The 18,531-nt window shown below is 49.7% G+C and overlaps 1 long non-coding RNA gene across 1 annotated transcript; it reads left to right on the forward strand.

The window, feature by feature from the left end:
- The first annotated feature begins 12,968 nt into the window (after positions 1 to 12,968).
- LOC129653558 (uncharacterized) lies at positions 12,969 to 15,635 on the forward strand. The gene is made up of 3 exons (XR_008715160.1): positions 12,969 to 13,120; positions 13,903 to 14,135; positions 15,072 to 15,635. It is a non-coding gene; the product is annotated as an uncharacterized LOC129653558 (long non-coding RNA).
- The last annotated feature ends 2,896 nt before the right edge of the window (positions 15,636 to 18,531 follow it).

Raw genomic sequence — 18,531 nt, forward strand, 5'->3', positions numbered from 1 at the left:
ATGGCCCCGTGGGCCGCAGCTCGCCAGGCTCCCCTGTCCTGCACTGTCTCCCTGAGCTTGCTCAAACCCATGTCCATCGAGTCAGTGATGCCATCCAACCATCTCATCCTCTGTCACTCCCTTCTCCTCCTGCCCTCAGTCTTTCCCAGCATCAGGGTCTTTTCCAATGAGTTGACTCTTCACATCAGGCGGCCAAAGTATTAGAGCCTCAGCATCAGTCCTTCCGATGAATATTCAGGGTTGATCACCTTCAGGATTGACTGGTGCTCTCCATGCTGTCCAAGGGACTCTCAAGAGTCTTCTCTAGCACTACAGTTTGAAAGCATCAACTCTTCAGGCACTCTGCCATCTTTATGGTCCAACTCTCACATCTGTACATGACTACTGAAAAAAACATGGTTTTGACTATACAGACCTTTGTTGGCAAAGTTATGTTTCTGCTTTTTAATACACTGTCTAGGTTTGTCATAGCTTTTCTTCCAAAGAGCAAGTGTCTTTAAATTTCATGACTGTAGTCACCATCTGCAATAATTTTGGAACCCAAGAAAATAAAATCTATCGCTCTTTCCATTTTTCCCTATCTATTTGCCCTGAAGTGAAGGGACCGGATGCCATGATCTTAGTTTTGGAATGCTGAGTTTTAAGCCAGGTTTTTCACTTGAGTCTTGGTGAATTATAGAGACAACCTATGCTCTCTGTGCGCTGTTTTCCTTAACAGATTCATGGGCATAACAAGATGCTTCTGTTGTTCTGTGCCATTGCTTTGGAGTGTTTCTTACACAGCATCAGGAAGCTGGAACTGGAGGGTGGGCTTCTCTCCTAACTGCGGTCCATGGCCCCTCCAGCGGCAGCTGTCCCCGTGGGCAGTGGGAGTTACAGGTGGGGGATATTTGGCCATCAGTGGCAGCCTTACATTCACTTTCTTGTTCCTATCTGACTGCCAGCAGATAGGCTGTTCATCTTAGCCTGCAGATTTAGAATCCACGGCTCCTTCAAGACTTGCCCTAAGGCTGTATTAATAAAAATGTGGCTGCAGGAGCAATCGACAAAAGACCAGAGGACCAGGGCAGCGGAGAGGCAGACCCCGCGCTAAAGAAAAGATACGTCACGCGGCGGCGTGGGTGGTGAGCGGCAAAGGCGGCCTGTTCCGGGATGATGCTGGGATGCGTGCTTATCTGTTTGGGAAGAGCAGCCTTGATCTGTCTCTTACTCCATACATTCTCCAGCTGCACTGGAGCCCCAAAGGTGAGAAGCAAAACTTTAACATTTTAGGAAAAAAAACACACAGGAGACCATCCTTACCACCTCAGAATAAAGAGGGGAGATCAACTGTGCAAAACACAAAAAATCACAAAATAGAAAAAGAGTGAGTGAGTAAAATGAAAGTCACTCAGTTGTGTCCGACTCTTTGTGACCCCATGGACTATACCGTCCATGGAATTCTCCAGGCCAGAATACTGGAGTGGGTGGCCGTTCCTTTCTCCAGGGAATCTTCCCAACCCAGTGATCAAACCCAGGTCTCCCGCATTGCAGGTAGATTCTTTACCAGCTGAGCCACAGGGGAAGCCCAGGAAGAAAAAGATGGCTAGGTTAAAAAAAAAAACAAAACACACTTGCATTCACAAAAAAGCACCAATGCAACACATGAGGTCAAACTGCAGAGCGGGAGAAGAGATTTACAACAGAGAAAACTAACCGGGGGCGATGAGGAATCCTGTGTGTCAATGTGGAAAAAGACAATTCAGAGGAAAACAGGCCAAGAAGTACCAGGTATCCACAGGAAAGGAAACCAAACAGCTCATCAGTATGAAAAGGCACGGCCTCACCAGCAATGTGGCAATTCACAGCCGCAAGGGGGCGTCATTTCACATTTAGATTAGGGGGAAAAATTCAAGTTCAAGCACAAGTGAAGACACAGGACAATGGAGGCTCTACCTGCTGGTGTTTGGAGCAGACGTTCTTTGGAGAGTTTGGTGGCATCTACTGTAGCCTTTTTGTTTTTAATGCAGTCATGCAGATGATACCACTTTAATGGCAGAAAATGAAGAGGAACATAAGAGTCTCTTGAGGGTAAAAGAGGAGAGTGAAAAGCCAGCTTAGAACTCAATATTTAAAAAAACTAAGATGTGGCATCAGCTCCACCAGTTCATGGCAAATAGAAGGGAAAAGGTGGAAGTAGTGACAGATTTTATTTTCTTGGGCTCTAAAATCACTGCAGATGGTGACTGCGGCCATGAAATTAGAAGACGCTTGCTCCTTGGAAGAAAAGTTATGACCAACCTGGACAGTATATTAAAAAGCAGAGACATTACTTTGGTGACAAAAGTCCGTATAATCAAAACTATGGTTTTTCCATCTGTTTCACTCTCCCAGACTCATCTTTGCTCCCTAGAATCACCTCCCAAAGAAACCACTTCCACCCACATTCTTGTTTCTCTATCGACTTTCTGGAGGGACCCAGGTTACACACCCTCGACTCAAGTGTGACTTTTCTGGGCCAGGTTGTGGGGACTTGCTCCTGAGGCTGTGTCCAGGAGCTCAGCAAGTCTCTGATGGGCCTGGAGGATCCTACTTCCCCCTGGACTCAGTGGTGTGAAATTCAGTGTGGAGGACTTGGCTTCGAGGTCCATCCCCAGCCGGAGCTCACACATTCGGTGGCTTCCAGGATGGCCTGGGGATCCCATCTTGGAGGAGGGAGTGTCCTCGGGTAGCATGTGCTTTCCACCCGTGGGCTCCACCACCCGCTCACTCCTGAGGCAGAGACTGTCACTAACCCAAGGAGAAAATCCATCAGCACTTCATGCTGAGATTGTTCAAGTCTCCCCCAGACCCTGGGATGGACTTTCACTTCGGGAAATGACCATCTGCTGGACCAGGCAGGTTGGAAACTTCTGGTTGTAGAGCAATCAGACATTCTTGGTTAAAAAAAAAAAAGAACCACAAGCAGCCTTTTAATTACGCGGCTGTGCTTCCTGCCACGTTGGGCGAATCCCAAGGGCTGAGGAATAAAGAGGAAGCATGACACCAGCTTGACAGTGCTGAGGGATTTGCCAGTTCCAAGAATTTAGAGCCTTGGGTTGAAGGATCTACAACGAAAACCGAGGCATCGAGTTGAGACACTGACAGCTTCCCACGTGGCGGACGGTTCTGAGCGTCGGGACGGGAGCGACTGGAGTCCTCAGGGGACCCTCATGCCTGCGACTCTGCATCTTCCCCACTGATCCCTTGCTCGGAGAACACCTGCCCCCTAACGGAAGACCCACGTTGGAGCTTTCCCAGTGTCCAGCGTTTGAGTTTGTAGTTGTAGTAACTGAGCACCCAATGACATGGGCGCCGGGGAGTCCAGTCCTCACCCTCCCAAGGAGGCCAGGATTGCAAGTGCTGACCTTCCCTCCGGAGACAGTTCCATTATGCCCTACAGCCTTTCTTCCCCCAGGCACTGCCCAGGCTTTGACCAGGTCAACGATACCTGCGTGTTCCCCCAATGTGGTCCACTCTCCACATCTCCCAGACATCCAACACTGCTCCTGACCTCCGCTTCTCACCTGTGACCCTAAACTTCAGTCTCTTTCCAGATGATCCCTTCACATTATTACTCTTCTGGAGACCAGGCTGCCTCTGGACAACACTGCTTCCTGCAGGGTGGCTGACCTTCCCATCCTATACCTTCTGAACCACGGGCTGGAGGAGAGACAAGCCTCACTCTCATTTCTTATTACCACTTTATCTCATCTCCTCCCTCTTGTCCCCAGATTCTTAGTTCCCTTGACACACAGGCCCCTGGCGGCTGCCCTGCCTCATGCGGTCACCTCCCAACCTCCCTCTGTCCACCGAAGATTTAACACACGGTTCATGGTCTGTCTGCCTGCCTTCACTACGCACACATCAATGCAACTGTGTGTGTGCATATATATGTAACTGTGTGTGTGTGTGTATATATATATAGTGTGTGTATATATGTAACTCTGTGTGTGTGTGTATATATATATATTTATAGCGTGTGTATATATGTAACTGTGTGTGTGCATATATATGTAACTGTGTGTGTGTGTGTATATATATAGTGTGTGTATATATGTAACTCTGTGTCTGTGTGTGTGTGTGTATATATATATATTTATAGCGTGTGTATATATGTAACTGTGTGTGTGCATATATATGTAACTGTGTGTGTGTGTGTATATATATAGTGTGTGTATATATGTAACTCTGTGTCTGTGTGTGTGTGTGTATATATATATATTTACAGCATGTGTATATATGTAACTGTGTGTGTATATATATATAGTGTGTGTATATATGTAACTCTGTGTGTGTGTGTACATATATATATTTATAGCGTGTGTATATATGTAACTGTGTGTGTGTATATATATATATAAAATGCACTTTGATGTCGCTTTATCCTGTATGTACAGCTGTGTAACCACCACCACAATGAAAACACATTTTACCACGACCTTTCCCCTTGATTGAGCTTCCCAGGTGGCACAGTGGCAAAAATCCATCTGACTATGCAGGAGATGGAAAAGAATTAGGTTCGATCCCTTGAGGAGGAAGGTCTCCTGGAGTAGGAAATGGCAATCCACTCCAATACTCTTGCCTGGAAAATCCTCTGGACAGAAGAGCCTGGTGGGCTACAGTCCATGGGGTCACAAAGAGTGGGACACGGCTGAGCACACACAGGGGTCCCCTTGATAGCTCCTCAAATCAAACTTTTAATCCCTCAAGACCTCAGAATTGCCAGTAAGCTCCGTGCCCTAAGGCCCTTAGCTGACGCTGTCTGCCTGGCTTCTCGCCGCGTGCTCGGAGCGCTGTGGTGGCTGCAAGGACTTCAAGGGGAGCAGTGTAGTGACTACAAGGACTTCAAGGGCAGATGTGCTCGTAGCGTCAGGCTCGCTCCTCCCAGGTGCCCTCCCTCTGGGATCTCTGCTGACAGATGCTGTCTGCTCCGCTTGCCTTCCGCCAGCCTGGGTTCTGTCTCTGCCGCCCTAGGGAACTGCAGACAAACTTTCCAGTATTTTCACTAAGAAGAACGTGGGGAAAACCACTAGGCCATTCAGGTATGACCTAAATCAAATCCCTTATGACTATAGAGTGGAGGTGATTAATAGATTCAAGGGATTAGATCTGGTAGACAGAGCTCCTGAAGAACTATAGATGGAGGTTCATAACATTCTACAGGACGCATTGACTAAAACCATCCCAAAGAAAAAGAAATGCAAGAAGGCAAACTGGTTGTCTGAGGAAGCTTTACAAATAGCTGAGAGAAGAAGGGAAGCAAAAAGCAAGGGAGAAAAGGAAATATATGCCCAACTGAATGCAGAATTCCAGAGAATAGCAAGGAGAGATAAGAAGACCTTCTTAAGGGAACAATGCCAAGAAATAGGGGAAAACAATAGAATGGGAAAGACTAGGTATCTCTTCAAGAAAATTGGAGATATAGAGGGAATATTTCATGAAAGGATGGGCGTGATAAAGGTCAGAAATGGCAAGGATGTAACAGAAGTAGAAGATTTTAAGAAGAAGTAGCAAAAATACACAGAAGAACTATACAAAGAAGTCATAGTGATCCAGATAACCATGATGGTGTGGTCACTCACCTAGAACCAGACATACTGGAGTGTGAAGATAAGTGGACCTTAGGAAGCTTTACCAGGAATAAAGCTAATGAAGGTAATGGAATTCCAGCTGAACTATTTCAAATCTTAAAAGATCATGCTGTTAAAGTGCTGCATTCAATATGTCAGCAAATTTGGAAGACTCAGCAGTGGTCACAGGACTGGAAAAGGTCAGTTTCCTTTTTTTTCTTCATATATATATATTATTGACCTATAGTTGACTTACAATATTTCAGGGGCACAGCAAGGTGATTCGGTGATACATTTGCACGTATATTATTTTTGAAATTATTTTCCACTATAGGTTATTATAAGATGTTGACTATAGTCCCTGTTTTATACATTAAACACTTGTTGCTTGTTGCGTATCTTTTTTTTAACTAGAAATCTAGCATTCTATTCATACTCAGTCAAATAGGTGGAATCAAAAAATCATAAACTTTTTAGTTAGGCAAAAATTCATAAGTTTTCTAAAACATGTATATTATACATATTATTTATATGGTTGTTCAGTTTCTAAGTTGTGTCTGACTATTTGCAACCCCATTAACTTCAACACGTCAGGCTTCCCTGTCTTCATCATCTCCTGGAGCTTGCTCAAACTCAAGTCCATCAAGTCAGTGATGCCATGCAACCATCTCATCCTCTGTCATCCCCTTTCCCTCCTGCCCTCAGTCTTTCTCAGCATCAGGGTCTTTTCCAATGAGTTGGCTCTTTGCATCAGGTGGCCAAAGTACTGGGGCTTCAGCATCAGTCCTTTCAATGAATATTCAGTGTTGATTTCCTTTAGGATTTACTGCTTTGATCTCCTTGCAGTTAAAGGGATTCTCAAGAGTCTTTTACAACACCATAATTCAAAAGCATCAATTCTTCTACTCTCAGCCTTATTTATGATCCAACTCTCAGATCCATATGTGACTACTGGGAGAACCATAGCTTTGACTATACCGACCTTTGTTGGCAAAGTGATGTATCTGCTTTTTAATATGCTGTCTAGGTTTGTGATAGCTTTTATTCCAAGGAGCAAGCATCTTTTAATTTCATGACGGTAGTCACTGTCTGCATTGATTTTGGAGCTCAAGAAAACAAAATCTGTCACTGTAACTGTTTTATTGTAACTGTTTCTACTTTGGGGACTTCCCTGGTGACTCAGATGGTAAAGAATCTGCCTGCAATGCAGGAAACACGGATTCAGTCCCTGGGTCAGGAAGATCCCCTACAGAAGGAAATGGCAACCCATTTCTGAGAATCTCATGACCAGAGGAGCCTGGCGGGTACAGTCCACGGGGACTCAAAGAGTCAGACACGGCTGAGCGACTAACACGAGGTTTCCACTGTTTCCCATTCTATTCGCCATAAAGTGATGGGACCAGATGTCATGATCTTAGTTTTTTGAACGTTGAGTTTTAAGCCAGCTTTTTTACCCTGGAGACTCTTTCATCCTGCTTCACAGAGTCCTTAAAATTACCTGTTTGAAGACATGGAAGTGACCTAAGAGTCCATCGACAGAGAAATGGATAAAGAACACGTGGCCCCTGCACACAGTGAAACAGTGCTCAGCCATAAAAAGAAGGAAGCAAAGAGTGCTCAGCCATAAAAAGAAGGAAGCAACACTGTTCGCAGCAACATGGATGGACCTAGAGATTGTCGTGGTAAGTGAAGCAAGTCAGACAGGAAGACAAAGCCTGCATGATGCCGCTTACATGTGGAATCTGAAGTGTGACACAAAGGAAGCTATTTTTGAAACAGAAACAGAATCATGGACATAGAGAAGAGACGGGTGGCTGCCAAGCGGGAGGGAGGTGGCGGAGGGACAGACTGGGAGTTTGGGTTTAGCAGGTGCACACTATTAATATTACATACAGGATGAATGAGGGGCTTCCCAGGTGGCGCTAGTGGTAAAGAACCCGCCTGCCAATGCAGGAGACTCATGAGATGTGATTTCGATCCCTGGGGTGGAAAGATCCCCTGGAGGAGGGCATGCAACCCACCCAAGTATTCTTGCCTGGGGTATCCCATGGACAGAGGAGCCTGGTGGGCTATGGTCCATAGGGTCGCAAAGAGTTGGACACGACTGAAGTTACTTAGCATGCACATGTGCATAGGATGAATAAACAAAGTCCTACTGTTTTGCACAGGGAACTGTATTTGATGTCCTGGGATAAGCCCTAATAGAAAAGAATATAAAAAATAATGCATATATATGTATATAAAGATAACTGAGTCACTTTGCTGTACAGCAGAAATTAATACAACATTGTAAATTAAAAATACTTCAATAAGAACTAAATTATCTGGCTTGATATTTGCAAGCCGGTTAGCAGAGTGTTGAGATGCAGGACATGAGGAATGCACATCTGCCGTTAATGCTGGGGTCTCCGCCTTGCGGCAGACTCTTAGGATGGCAAGGGCTCGGGCGCCCTCTGGCGGTGGCGGAAGGCTTCGTGGGCAGATGGTCAGTCGGGAGCAGCCTTGCCTGGGTAGGAGCCGCTGGGTCTTGCTAACCGCAATCCCCTACCTGGATGGCAACACTCTCAACCTTGTTTGACTGGAGAGTCAGCTGTTGGGTGTCATCTATCTAGAAAGCCAATCCAAGGAACTGGCTTCAGTCCATAGACAGTGACGGAAAGATGACGCTCAGTTTCTTCTCTGAGGGTCATTCTCTCATCCTCCTGCTCCCTCTGCTTTCCCAGGTGTTATAGTGCCAGCCACAGAGCTAAACTCCTGCACAGGGTTCAGAACAAATGCAAGCGTGGAGTCCTGCCCCAGGCCACAAGCGCCAGGCCCTACACGAAGCCCACAGAGCCAGAGCCCAGAACCAAGGTCGCCTCCGAAGCTGACCAAGTCCCTTTGTAACCATTGCCAAAAGCCCCCTGATCACCACTAACAAGCCTCCTGACCCCAAATTAGGCAAGAATGCGCACCCCATACTCACCCTATAGCGCCTGAACCAATCACTTAATGCCAGCCTTCCAGCAGGAATTTTCTTTGTTTTGAGGCTGTAAACATTTGCTACTAACCCACGAAAACTGTCAGCTCCCCCTGGTCTGTCGGGAGATCAGTCCGCTGTGCTCACAGTGCCCACTTTATCTCTGCTGTTCGTTCTCAATAAACTCACTCTCTTCTGAAATGCCCTATGTCTGGAAATTCTTTTCCATTCCAAGTCTGGACTGCCCCCACAGGGACCAGCACTTTCAGCCTATGAGGGGCACAGGCATCCTGTGCATCAGGAGGGGGACCCTCGCTGAGAACCCACGCTGGCACCTAATCCTGGGCTTCCAGCCTTTAGGACCATGAGACGGTTAGTCTCAGCTGTTGAAGCCCCCCTGTCTGTGGGACTTTGTGAAGCCCCCTTGTCTATATGGACACATGAGCCAAATCAGCCTGGATCAACTTTATCTGTTCCCAGACCTGAATTTCTGCCACTTGCTCGTCAAATGACAGCACCAACAAGTGTAAATCAAACCCTGCCTCACACACTAGTGTAACAGAAACCAGAGTAACAGGAGACACACACCTGTCACGCAGAGAGCAGGCCATTTCTTCCGCAGGCGATTCTGGGATCCCAAGCATGTGCAGCTGGTGACTGCTCAGAAGAACACATCTATCCCTCACATGGTGTTACTGAGTCCAAGGTCTTACTGCTCTTTGCACGACAGACCAAGCAATCGAGAGCTGGACGAGGTGTTGGGGCAGGAAGAGCAACCTTATTGGGAAAGCCAGCAGACAGAGGAGATGGTGGACTACTGTCCCAAAGAACCATCTTGTCCAAGTTTGGATGCTAGTCTTTTAAAGCGTTTAATTTTATATTGTAATACAGCCTATGGACAATGTTGTGATCGTTTCAGGTGGGCAGCAAAGGCACTCGGCCATACGTGTACACACACGTGTACCCACTCTCCCCCAAATTCCCCGCCCACCCAGACTGCCGCTAACACTGAGCAGAGTTCCATGTGCTGTACAGAAAGTCCTTGCTTGTTATCCACTTTAAATATAGTGTATACATGTCCATCCCAAATCCCCTCTCTCTTCCCCTCATTCTCCCCACCTGGGAACCATGACAGTTTTCTTTATAGAAAAAAGAGTGGGGAGGCGAGGAGCTCACATAATATAAGGTGTAAAAGGTAGTGCTCGGTCATGTCCAACTCTTTGCGGTCCATGGACTATAGCCCACCTGGCTCCTCTGCCCTTAGGATTTTCCAGGCAAGAATACTGGAGTGGGTTGCCATGCCCTCCTCCAGGGCATCTTCCCCACCCAGGGATTGAACCCACGTCTCCTGCATTACAGGTGGATTCTTTACTGCTCCACCACCAGGGAAGCCCATGCAAGGCAGTAAGTAGCTGCAGATATTTCCTGACTCCAGCCAGACTCAGAGGGGATGGGTTAATTTCTTCTTTCCTGTGGCCACTCACAGGTGGGCCTGGTCAAGGTGTTTCCTGGGAGCTGAATGAAGTTGTTTCAGCTTCATGCTCAGTCAGGGGAGAAGGGGTTCCGAATATGACCACTGTGTATATGCAAGGCTCTGGGTGACATCCCTTTAGTGATTCACTTGTAGCAAAACCAACAGAATACGTGGGTTAAAGGGCAAGAAAGAGCTCCAGTACGCAGTCAGGCTGGTTCCTCCCAGGTCCCTTGGGGGCGTCCAGCGCCTTCTCCCCACGTGATCTCCGTGGGGCTCTGCTGCTCTGTGCCAGGTCCGCCCCCCCTCCCCGTCCTCCACGCCTCCAGCTCCCTCATCAGCGCCCTCTGGCAAAGGACATGCGGAGTGTCCTTCCGCCACCCCGGGCGGAGGCGCCTGGCCAGGAGCTAGATGACCCGGGAGCCGGGAGCCGTGCAGACCGCCTTGGAGAGGAGCAGCAGCAGGTCAAAGGACACGGACAGATACTCTTGCTGGGGCGGGAATGTCACGGTGGCCAGGGGCAGGCCCCAGAGGAGGACCACGACGACCACTGTGCGGATGACAAGGTAGGTCCTGGCGGGCGAACACCAATGGGGGCACCGGGTGGCCAGGGTCAGGCTGGACGCGCACACGGTGACGCCGAGGAGCACAGGCCGTCCTGGAACCTGGCGCAGGACGGGCCCTTGCTGGAGACTTCACAGACCTAGTCCACCACATGCAAACAGAGGCCCAGGGCCCAGCTCAGGCCGCTCACCACGGCCGAGGTCTCCCGGGCAGCGGCAGCAGCTCCAGGCGGGGGCGAGGACACTCAGGGAGCCCTCGAAGCCCAGGCCGGCCAGGAGGCAGAGCCCCACCACGTCGCAGCAGCGAGACACGGGGTGGAGAATGGTGGCCGCCTGCAGGGTCGGCTGGGGGCCCAGCTCGAAGACCTCCTCCAGGAGCACCAGGGCCGTGCAGCCCAGGCTGAGGCTGTCGGCGGCCGCCAGGTGGAGGACACAGGCCAAGTAGGGGCCCCTGCGGACGCGGAAGCAGAGAGGCCAGCACACGGCACCGGTGCCCACCGCCCCGCGGAGGGCCACCAGCACCGTGAGGGGCAGGACCACCTCCATGGGCAGGGGCCACCCACCCCCTGTCCCGTTTAGGGCTCTCTGGATGGTGGTCTCCGCATCGTAGTCAGAGCCGGGTTCCAGGGATGGGCCAGGGATTGCCCATCCATCTGCTGGTCCATCAAGGCCTGGGCACACCCTGGAGAAACAAAGGCCTGGGCAGTTTCCAAACCTGGGGAGACAAGGTTTCGCTTGGCTCTCAGAGGGTCCTGCTTGGGGCCCCTGAAATTGGCGGGGATCCTCTCCCATGCCCCCCACTCCACTCTGTCCCCCCACCACTCAAGGGCATCATCCCAGCTTCCTGCCTGGATCTGCCCCCTCACCCCCGCCAGGCCCTCTAGAGCCCTTCCCAGGGTGCCAGCTGGCTTCACAACGTGGGCTAGGAGGTGACACAGACTTCCAGGGCTCCCCACCTCTCTCCTGCCTGTCCCCTCCCTGGCCGCCCCACACCCCTGCCTCCCCGTCCACTCTCAGACCCAGGGGACTCCAGCGGTCCAGGCCAAGGCCTGTGCTCCCGCTGTTCCGCTTCCCCTAAGGGCCTGCGTCTCCCGCTGGTCCGGCCCCCAGGGGCCTCCCCACCAAGGACCTTCTTGCCCCGCCCTCCGCTCAGCGCCTGCTGACTGTCCCCGCCCCCCGCTCAGCGCCTGCTGACTGTCCCCGCCCCCTGCTCAGCGCCTGCTGACTGTCCTGCTGACTGTCCCCGCCCCCCGCTCAGCGCCTGCTGACTGTCTACCTGCCTTACTTTCTTTTGCAGGGACAGGCACCACTCACACCTGCCTTTCCAGGGTCTTTGTGGGATTTTGCAAGGAGGGGGACCAACAGTTTGTCCAGAAAAATCAAATTTAGGAGAGGATTAGCATTTATTCGGGTGTCTGACAGCTGGGTTAAACCAGGGGGTCTGAGGAGTCCAGGCTCAGGGTGTGAGAGCTGGCCTCCTCGGGAGAGATCCCAGCCCCCTCCACGAGGGGATGACCTCCTTCTGCCTCAGTATCCCCATCTTTTTAAAGGTTGTTGCCTGCGCCCGTGTGAAGTTGCTTCAGTTGCATCCAGCTGTTTCAGTACCGTGGGCTGGAGCCCACCAGGCTCTTCTGTCCATGGGATTCTCCAGGCAAGAATACCGGAGTGATTTGCCATTACCTTCTGCAGGGGATCTTCCCAACCCAGGGATCGAACCCGTGTCTCTTATGTTTCCTGCATTGGCAGACGGGTTTCTTTGCCACGAGGGGCATCTGGGAAGCCTCTAAAGGTTGTTACCATGGGCTGAATTGTGTCCCCAAATTCACAAGTTGCTTCTAACTCCCAGTATCCCGGAATGTGGCTGTATTTGGAGATACTCTCTTTAAAGAAGTGATTAAGGTCAAGTGAGGTCACTGCTGCTGCCAAGTCGCTTCAGTCGTGTCCGACTCTGTGAGACCCCATAGACGGCAGCCCGCCAGGCTCCCCGTCCCTGGGATTCTCCAGGCAAGAGCACTGGAGTGGGTTGCCATTTCCTTCTCCAATGCATGAAAGTGAAAAGTGAAAGTGAAGTCGCTCAGTTGTGTCTGACTCTTAGCGACCCCATGGACTGCAGCCCACCAGGCTCCTCCGCCCGTGGGACTTTCCAGGCAAGAGTACTGGCGTGGGGTGTCATTGCCTTCTCACTAGGGTGGGCCATAATCCCACAGGACTGGGGTCCTTGTAAGAAGAAGAGGTCAGGACACAGACATACTCAGAGGGACGACCCTGTGAGGACGTGGGGAGGAGACGGCCGTCTACATGCCCAGGAGGGGTCCTCAGGAGGGCCAGCCCCGCCCACACTTGGATCTCGGATTCCAGCCTCCAGGCCTGGAGACAGTGACTGTCTGATGTCTAAGCCTCTGGGCTGTGGTGTTTGCTATGACCGTCCTGCTGACTGATACAGTTGAGATAAGAACGGGACAGAACAACAGGGCTACCCGCCTGGTCCTAAACTGGAGGACACATTTGGGTTAAGATTATTTCAAAATGAAAGCAGGTAGATAGATCTTTTCTCATACCTAGGAGGTCTTTTCTTTGCTCCTGAATTACAGAAGGCTCTGGAACAACACTCTTTCTGTGAACTGACAAATGCCCACCACGTACCTGGGGATTTCCCTGGTCCTGGGGTTTGCAGTCTCATTTTGGGGCACCACTGGGGTTCAAGAAAACATCAGGGCCCAGATCCAGGTTGGTCCTGAGTTAGAAACAGCCCCCACCCCATTTCCAGGATAACAGAATCTCCTCTGGTCAGCCTCTCTACTTGAGACAGCACAGTCCGACCCCCGGCCACCGGCCCCCCAGTCCCCTGGCCCAGGCTGCCAAGTGTCTCGTGTCTGAGGTCAGCAGGGGCCGCAGATCAGAATCAGATCTACTGTGGTCATATGAGGAGGCCTGGGGCCTGGGGACCGCTGGCGCCCATGGCAACACCAGGGTCAGATGCAGCCATGGCTCCGGGTCAGGGTCATGGCCCCAGGTCAGGGTCATGGCCCCGGGTCAGGGTGTTCCAGCCCGGGACCATGCTATGGACAGGAAACTGGCCAACAGGGCCCTGTGACCAAGCCCAGGTTGATAGAATTTTGGTTCCCAGCTAGGAGGTTAGTATTTAATGATGAGACATTTCTGGGGGGCAAGGTGGGCCTCCCCTCTGAGTGAGAAGAGACCCTAGGTGGCCTCCAGCAAGGCTCTCCGTCACTTGGCTGGCTGAGACCCAGGGCTCGAGCCTGGAGACCACCCCGCACCCCAATGACGCGTAACCCGTTTGTTTTTTTTTTGTCAAAGCAGCAGGAGGAGACATCTGTGCTCAAGGGGGGCCCTCAGCGCCTGGCGTGGTCCCTGCACCTGGGCCACAGGCCAGGTCACCTAAGGACACCTGCCCCATCGACAGAGAAACGGATACAGCAGAGGAGCTGGGATCCTGAGAGTCGGCTCTGATGGAGCGGTCCAGCCTGTACAGCCCACACCTCGAGGTCATCTTTGCATTTGGACTGAAGAGCTTCCTCTGGTTCTAAGAGGTGAGTGCTTTCTCACCCCCATCATCACCCTCCTTGACTTCTTGTTTAGGTGAAATTCATATAACACAGAGTGAAGCTACTCGGCGCCATTCAGCACATTCATGATGGGCACCCCTTCACCCCCGTCCAATTCCAGAACATCCTCATCACCCGAAGGATGCTGGTACCCACCGGCTGTCACTCCCCAGTCTGCCCTTGGCAGCCACCAGGATGCTTTCTGACTCCACAGACTGGCCTGTTCTGAACGTTCGATGTAAACGGGATCCTACGATGCGTGGCCCCGTGTGTCTGCCTTCCTCCACGCGGTGTAATGTTTTCAGGGATCAATCATCTCTTAGCATGTCTGGGCACCTCAGTCCTTTTTGGGGTGAGCCTCTCAGAGGGCCAGGACGCTGGCCCCTCCTTCCTTCAAATTCATCTAGCTGTCCCACCTCTCACCAAAGTAACTTAGACTGAACAGAGAGAATCTTGGAGAAGAAATGAACATCAGTTTAGCGGCGAAGCTGTTAGATCAGAAGGACCAAAAGGCTGTCCCAGAAGGTCAAAATCAAACCTTGGTGACAGCAGCTGGAACCCTACTTTTGCACCATGGTGTCCCGAGGTTTTAAATTCCAGGCAAACACAAATCTGGGTTAAGATTGTTGAAAATGAAAGCAGTTAGATAGATAAATCTTTTGTCATAGCTGGGAGGTCCTCTTGGACAGAACTGGTGCCCAGGGGCCAGTATCCTGAGAGATCCAAGTTTGCCCAAGCTCTCTAAGGATTTCTGCCTTGAACAGGGTCCTGATGAGGGGTAATCAAATGTCTTGTGTCCCTCGGGCATTCCTGTATGAAGGCCACTTGAAAACCAGGGCTCAGGCCTTTATCTGAAATCTTTCATCTCAACATCTCATGATATCCCCCAGCTTGTCTGACTGTTAATTACTCTGTTCTTAGCGACAGTCTCCCAAGCGAAGAAGATCTCCAGGAGAGTCACAGCCTCTCCTATGTCCATCTCTCAGGCTAATGTCCAGTCCAGCCCAGCTCAGCCCAGTTGGAGAGAGAGGGAACCAGGGCAGCATGGCATCCAGGAGCTCAAACATGTCTCCTTTATCCCTGAATGGAGCTGGATTTCGTTTTTTTAGTAAAGATGTGGAATCCTTGCATATCTGAGACCCTCACGTCAGATTCACCAAGCCTGTGGTGATCATGTCGCTGTGTTCCGTCGGGCAGACATTCTGAGATCTGGTCAGCCCAGCGCTGACTGGGGTTGTAGGAGGCAAATCAGACATCTCTCTCTTTTCCATTAATTGCAGTTGATCAAACAATTAATTTCAAGTAAGTCTGTCTAAGTCAACTGAGAGACCAGTTGAGGAATCAAAATAATGGCCATCCAACTTCAAAGGTTGTGATGATAATGCTTCTCAAGGAGAAATTCTTGATCTGTTTTTGAAAAAAAATGGAGAGAAATTATGTGTGTTGTAAAAAAGTCTTGCATGAACAAATTTATTGAATAAATTCATGATCCCTAGGGGAAAAAAATAAAACCATGTCTACCAAGCCAGCACCTTTATTATTCACTCAGCTAAAGGCCTGTAGGTCTGTTGTGTCTGTGAAGTGCTTGCGCTCACCCCCTCCCAGGAGCTGGATTTCCTCCTCCAAGCAGCAGGCAGGGGGACTCACGGGCAGGATTCGTCTGCTGTGGTTCGTGACTTCCTGGACTCTTTAGGCTGTCACATTGATCTCTGTATCTGTCCTTCCAGCAAGAAGACGCGGTCCTGACTATTGCAGTTGTGTGGTAGGGTTTATAATTCAGATGGGTGATTTCTCCCACTCTGAGTTTCCTTTTCAAAACGTTTTCTAGAAATTCTAGTTCTTTTGCCTTTCCATATGCATTTTAGAATAATCTTGTCTGTATCTACCAAAAAAAGTCTTTCTGGAATTGTAATAGGAATTACATTAAATCTGTATATCAATTTGGGGAAAACTGTAGCTCAATCAGTAAAGAATCTGCCTGCAATGCAGGAGACCCGGGTTCGATCCCTGGGTTGGGAAGATCCTCTGCGGAAGGGAATGGCAACCCACTCCAGTATTCTTGCCTGGAGAATGGTAAATGGAAATTTTGAGTGTTGGACACTGTGATTCCTATTTCAATAGTCTATTTTAGCATCAAAATGCCTATCCTGACCCAGTCATGTAGCACAAATGTCAGTTTAGCTCATAAAGCTTCTGGAAGGCTGGTCTGCATGTTACTCAGAGGACAGGAATCTGCCCATATAGCCCCACAGCTGTCCAGGGAGGGGAGGATGGAAGCTTCATTAATGTAGGGATTCCAAAAGGACCCAAGAGAACCTCCTACTGTGAAGGAAGTGTTCTGACTCTTGAATGTGTTGGAGGTTACACGGGCGTCTACATCTGTCAAGTTATCCAGGTATATGCACACACGCCTTGGAGACACTGTGGGTTCAGTTCCAAACGACAGCAATAAAGTGAGTATTGCAACAAAGCGCTCGCACGGGTTTCCTGATTTCCCGGCGCCTGAGTCATGTTCGCGTTATACTGTAGTCTGTTCATCGTGCAATAGCATTGTGTTTCAAGAAGCAACGTACAGGACTTCCCTAGGCGCCTGCTCAGCGGTAGAGACTCCGCCTGCCAATCTTGGAGTCACGGGTTCGGTCCCTGGCCTGGGAAGACTCCACGTGTCCTGGAGCAGCTAAAGCCTGTGCCTCAACCACTGAGGCTGTGCTCTAGAGCCCGGAAACCGCAGCTACTGAGCCCACGTGTGCCAGCTACTGAAGCCCGCGAGCCCTGGAGCCCGTGCTCTTGTTCTGCAGCAAGAGGACTCAGTGCAGGGAGAAGCCTGGGTGCTGCAACTGCACGGTGAGCCCGGCTCGCTGCAATTTGAGAAAAGCCCGCGGCAACGAAGACCCAGCACAGCCAAAAAGAAACCAAAACACTATATTTAAAAAACTATATTTAAAAAGCATTATATACACCTTAATTAAAAAATATTTCACTGCGAAAGAAATGTTAACCATCATCAGAGGCTTCAGTGGGACATAATCTTTTTGCAGTAATAATGTCACAGATCACTGCAGCAAATAAAATAATAATGAAAAAGTTTGGAAAGTTGTTAGAATTCCCAGCACGTGACACAGAGACACAAAGTGTTGCCCAAAACCTTCAATTTATTTTTTAAAAATGCAGTATTTGCAAAGTCTGATCAAGCAAAGTGCAATTAAATGAGGTGTGCCTGAACTTAGGACGTGGGCCTTCTACTGTGTGTGAACCACGCCTCAGTCAATTTGATAATAAAAAGGAAGCTGCAGAAGAGATCTTGCTATATGATTCCTTTTATCCACTAACACATATGATATTGATATTAATGCTGACGTCAATATGTAGGTACATGTACATATTGTCAGGCTTTCCTGGTGGCTCAGATGGTAAAGAATCTGCCTGAAATTAAGAGATTCAGGTTTAATCCCTGGGTCAGGAAGATCCCCTGGAGAAGGGAATGGCAACCCACTCCAGTATTCTTACCAGGAGAATTCCATGGACAGAGGAGCCTGGTGGGCTACAGTCCATGGGGTCGCAAAGAGTCAGACATGAGTGAGAAACACACGTACATATACATATTGTATTGGGTTGGCCAAAAAGTTCATTTGGGTTTTTCCATAGGATTGCGCATAAAAACCCAAATGAACTTTTTGGCCAACCCAATATGTGTTATAATTATGGAGAAATTTGGGGAAGATAAATAGTAAGAGTAAAATATTTGGAGAAGTGGAGGGGGGCGCTCGAGTTTTATATTTTACTCCTTGCATTTTCTAAATACGTATCCAAAGTCCTCTTATGAAAGCAAAGCCAAGAAAGAGTAAGGCAGAAGGACAACAAAGTAGGAGCTTTATCGTTCATAAAGCGAGTGAAGAATATGTTACAGCGTGAGGTCCTGATAGCAGCAGGGAGCCCCCGCCGAGCCGGGCCAGCCTCACGCTGGCCCGTGGCAGCAAAGGGGAAGGTCACAAGCCTTCCGATCTGTGAACACTTGCTGGTTCAGTTCTTCTGGGTGGAGGCACGTGGTTCACTGGTGGCCACACACCGACGTAACTCGCTCCTCCAACGCGAAAGGAGTGCAAAGTGGGACAAAGCGTCACTCAGTGTCACGTCAGTGGACGCTCTTCCACATGGGAATAGGAAAAAGAGAAAATCAGGGTTTGCCCCAACATTCCCAAAGATATTTCTCTTCCAACCAGTTGGTTTGAGTTATGAAACCTGGTGTAAAAATGGGCATAGCTTTGCCTCGTTGAGTGAGGCAGCAGGAAATGGAGTTTCCTGCTTCTAAACTCTCAAGTCCACTCATCCAACGCCAAGTGCTCATCCAACACTATGGCTCAGGCTGGCCGGGGACTGTTAT

This window comes from Bubalus kerabau, chromosome 5 (assembly GCF_029407905.1).
Source record: "Bubalus kerabau isolate K-KA32 ecotype Philippines breed swamp buffalo chromosome 5, PCC_UOA_SB_1v2, whole genome shotgun sequence".
In the NCBI taxonomy this organism is placed as follows: Eukaryota; Metazoa; Chordata; class Mammalia; order Artiodactyla; family Bovidae; genus Bubalus; species Bubalus kerabau.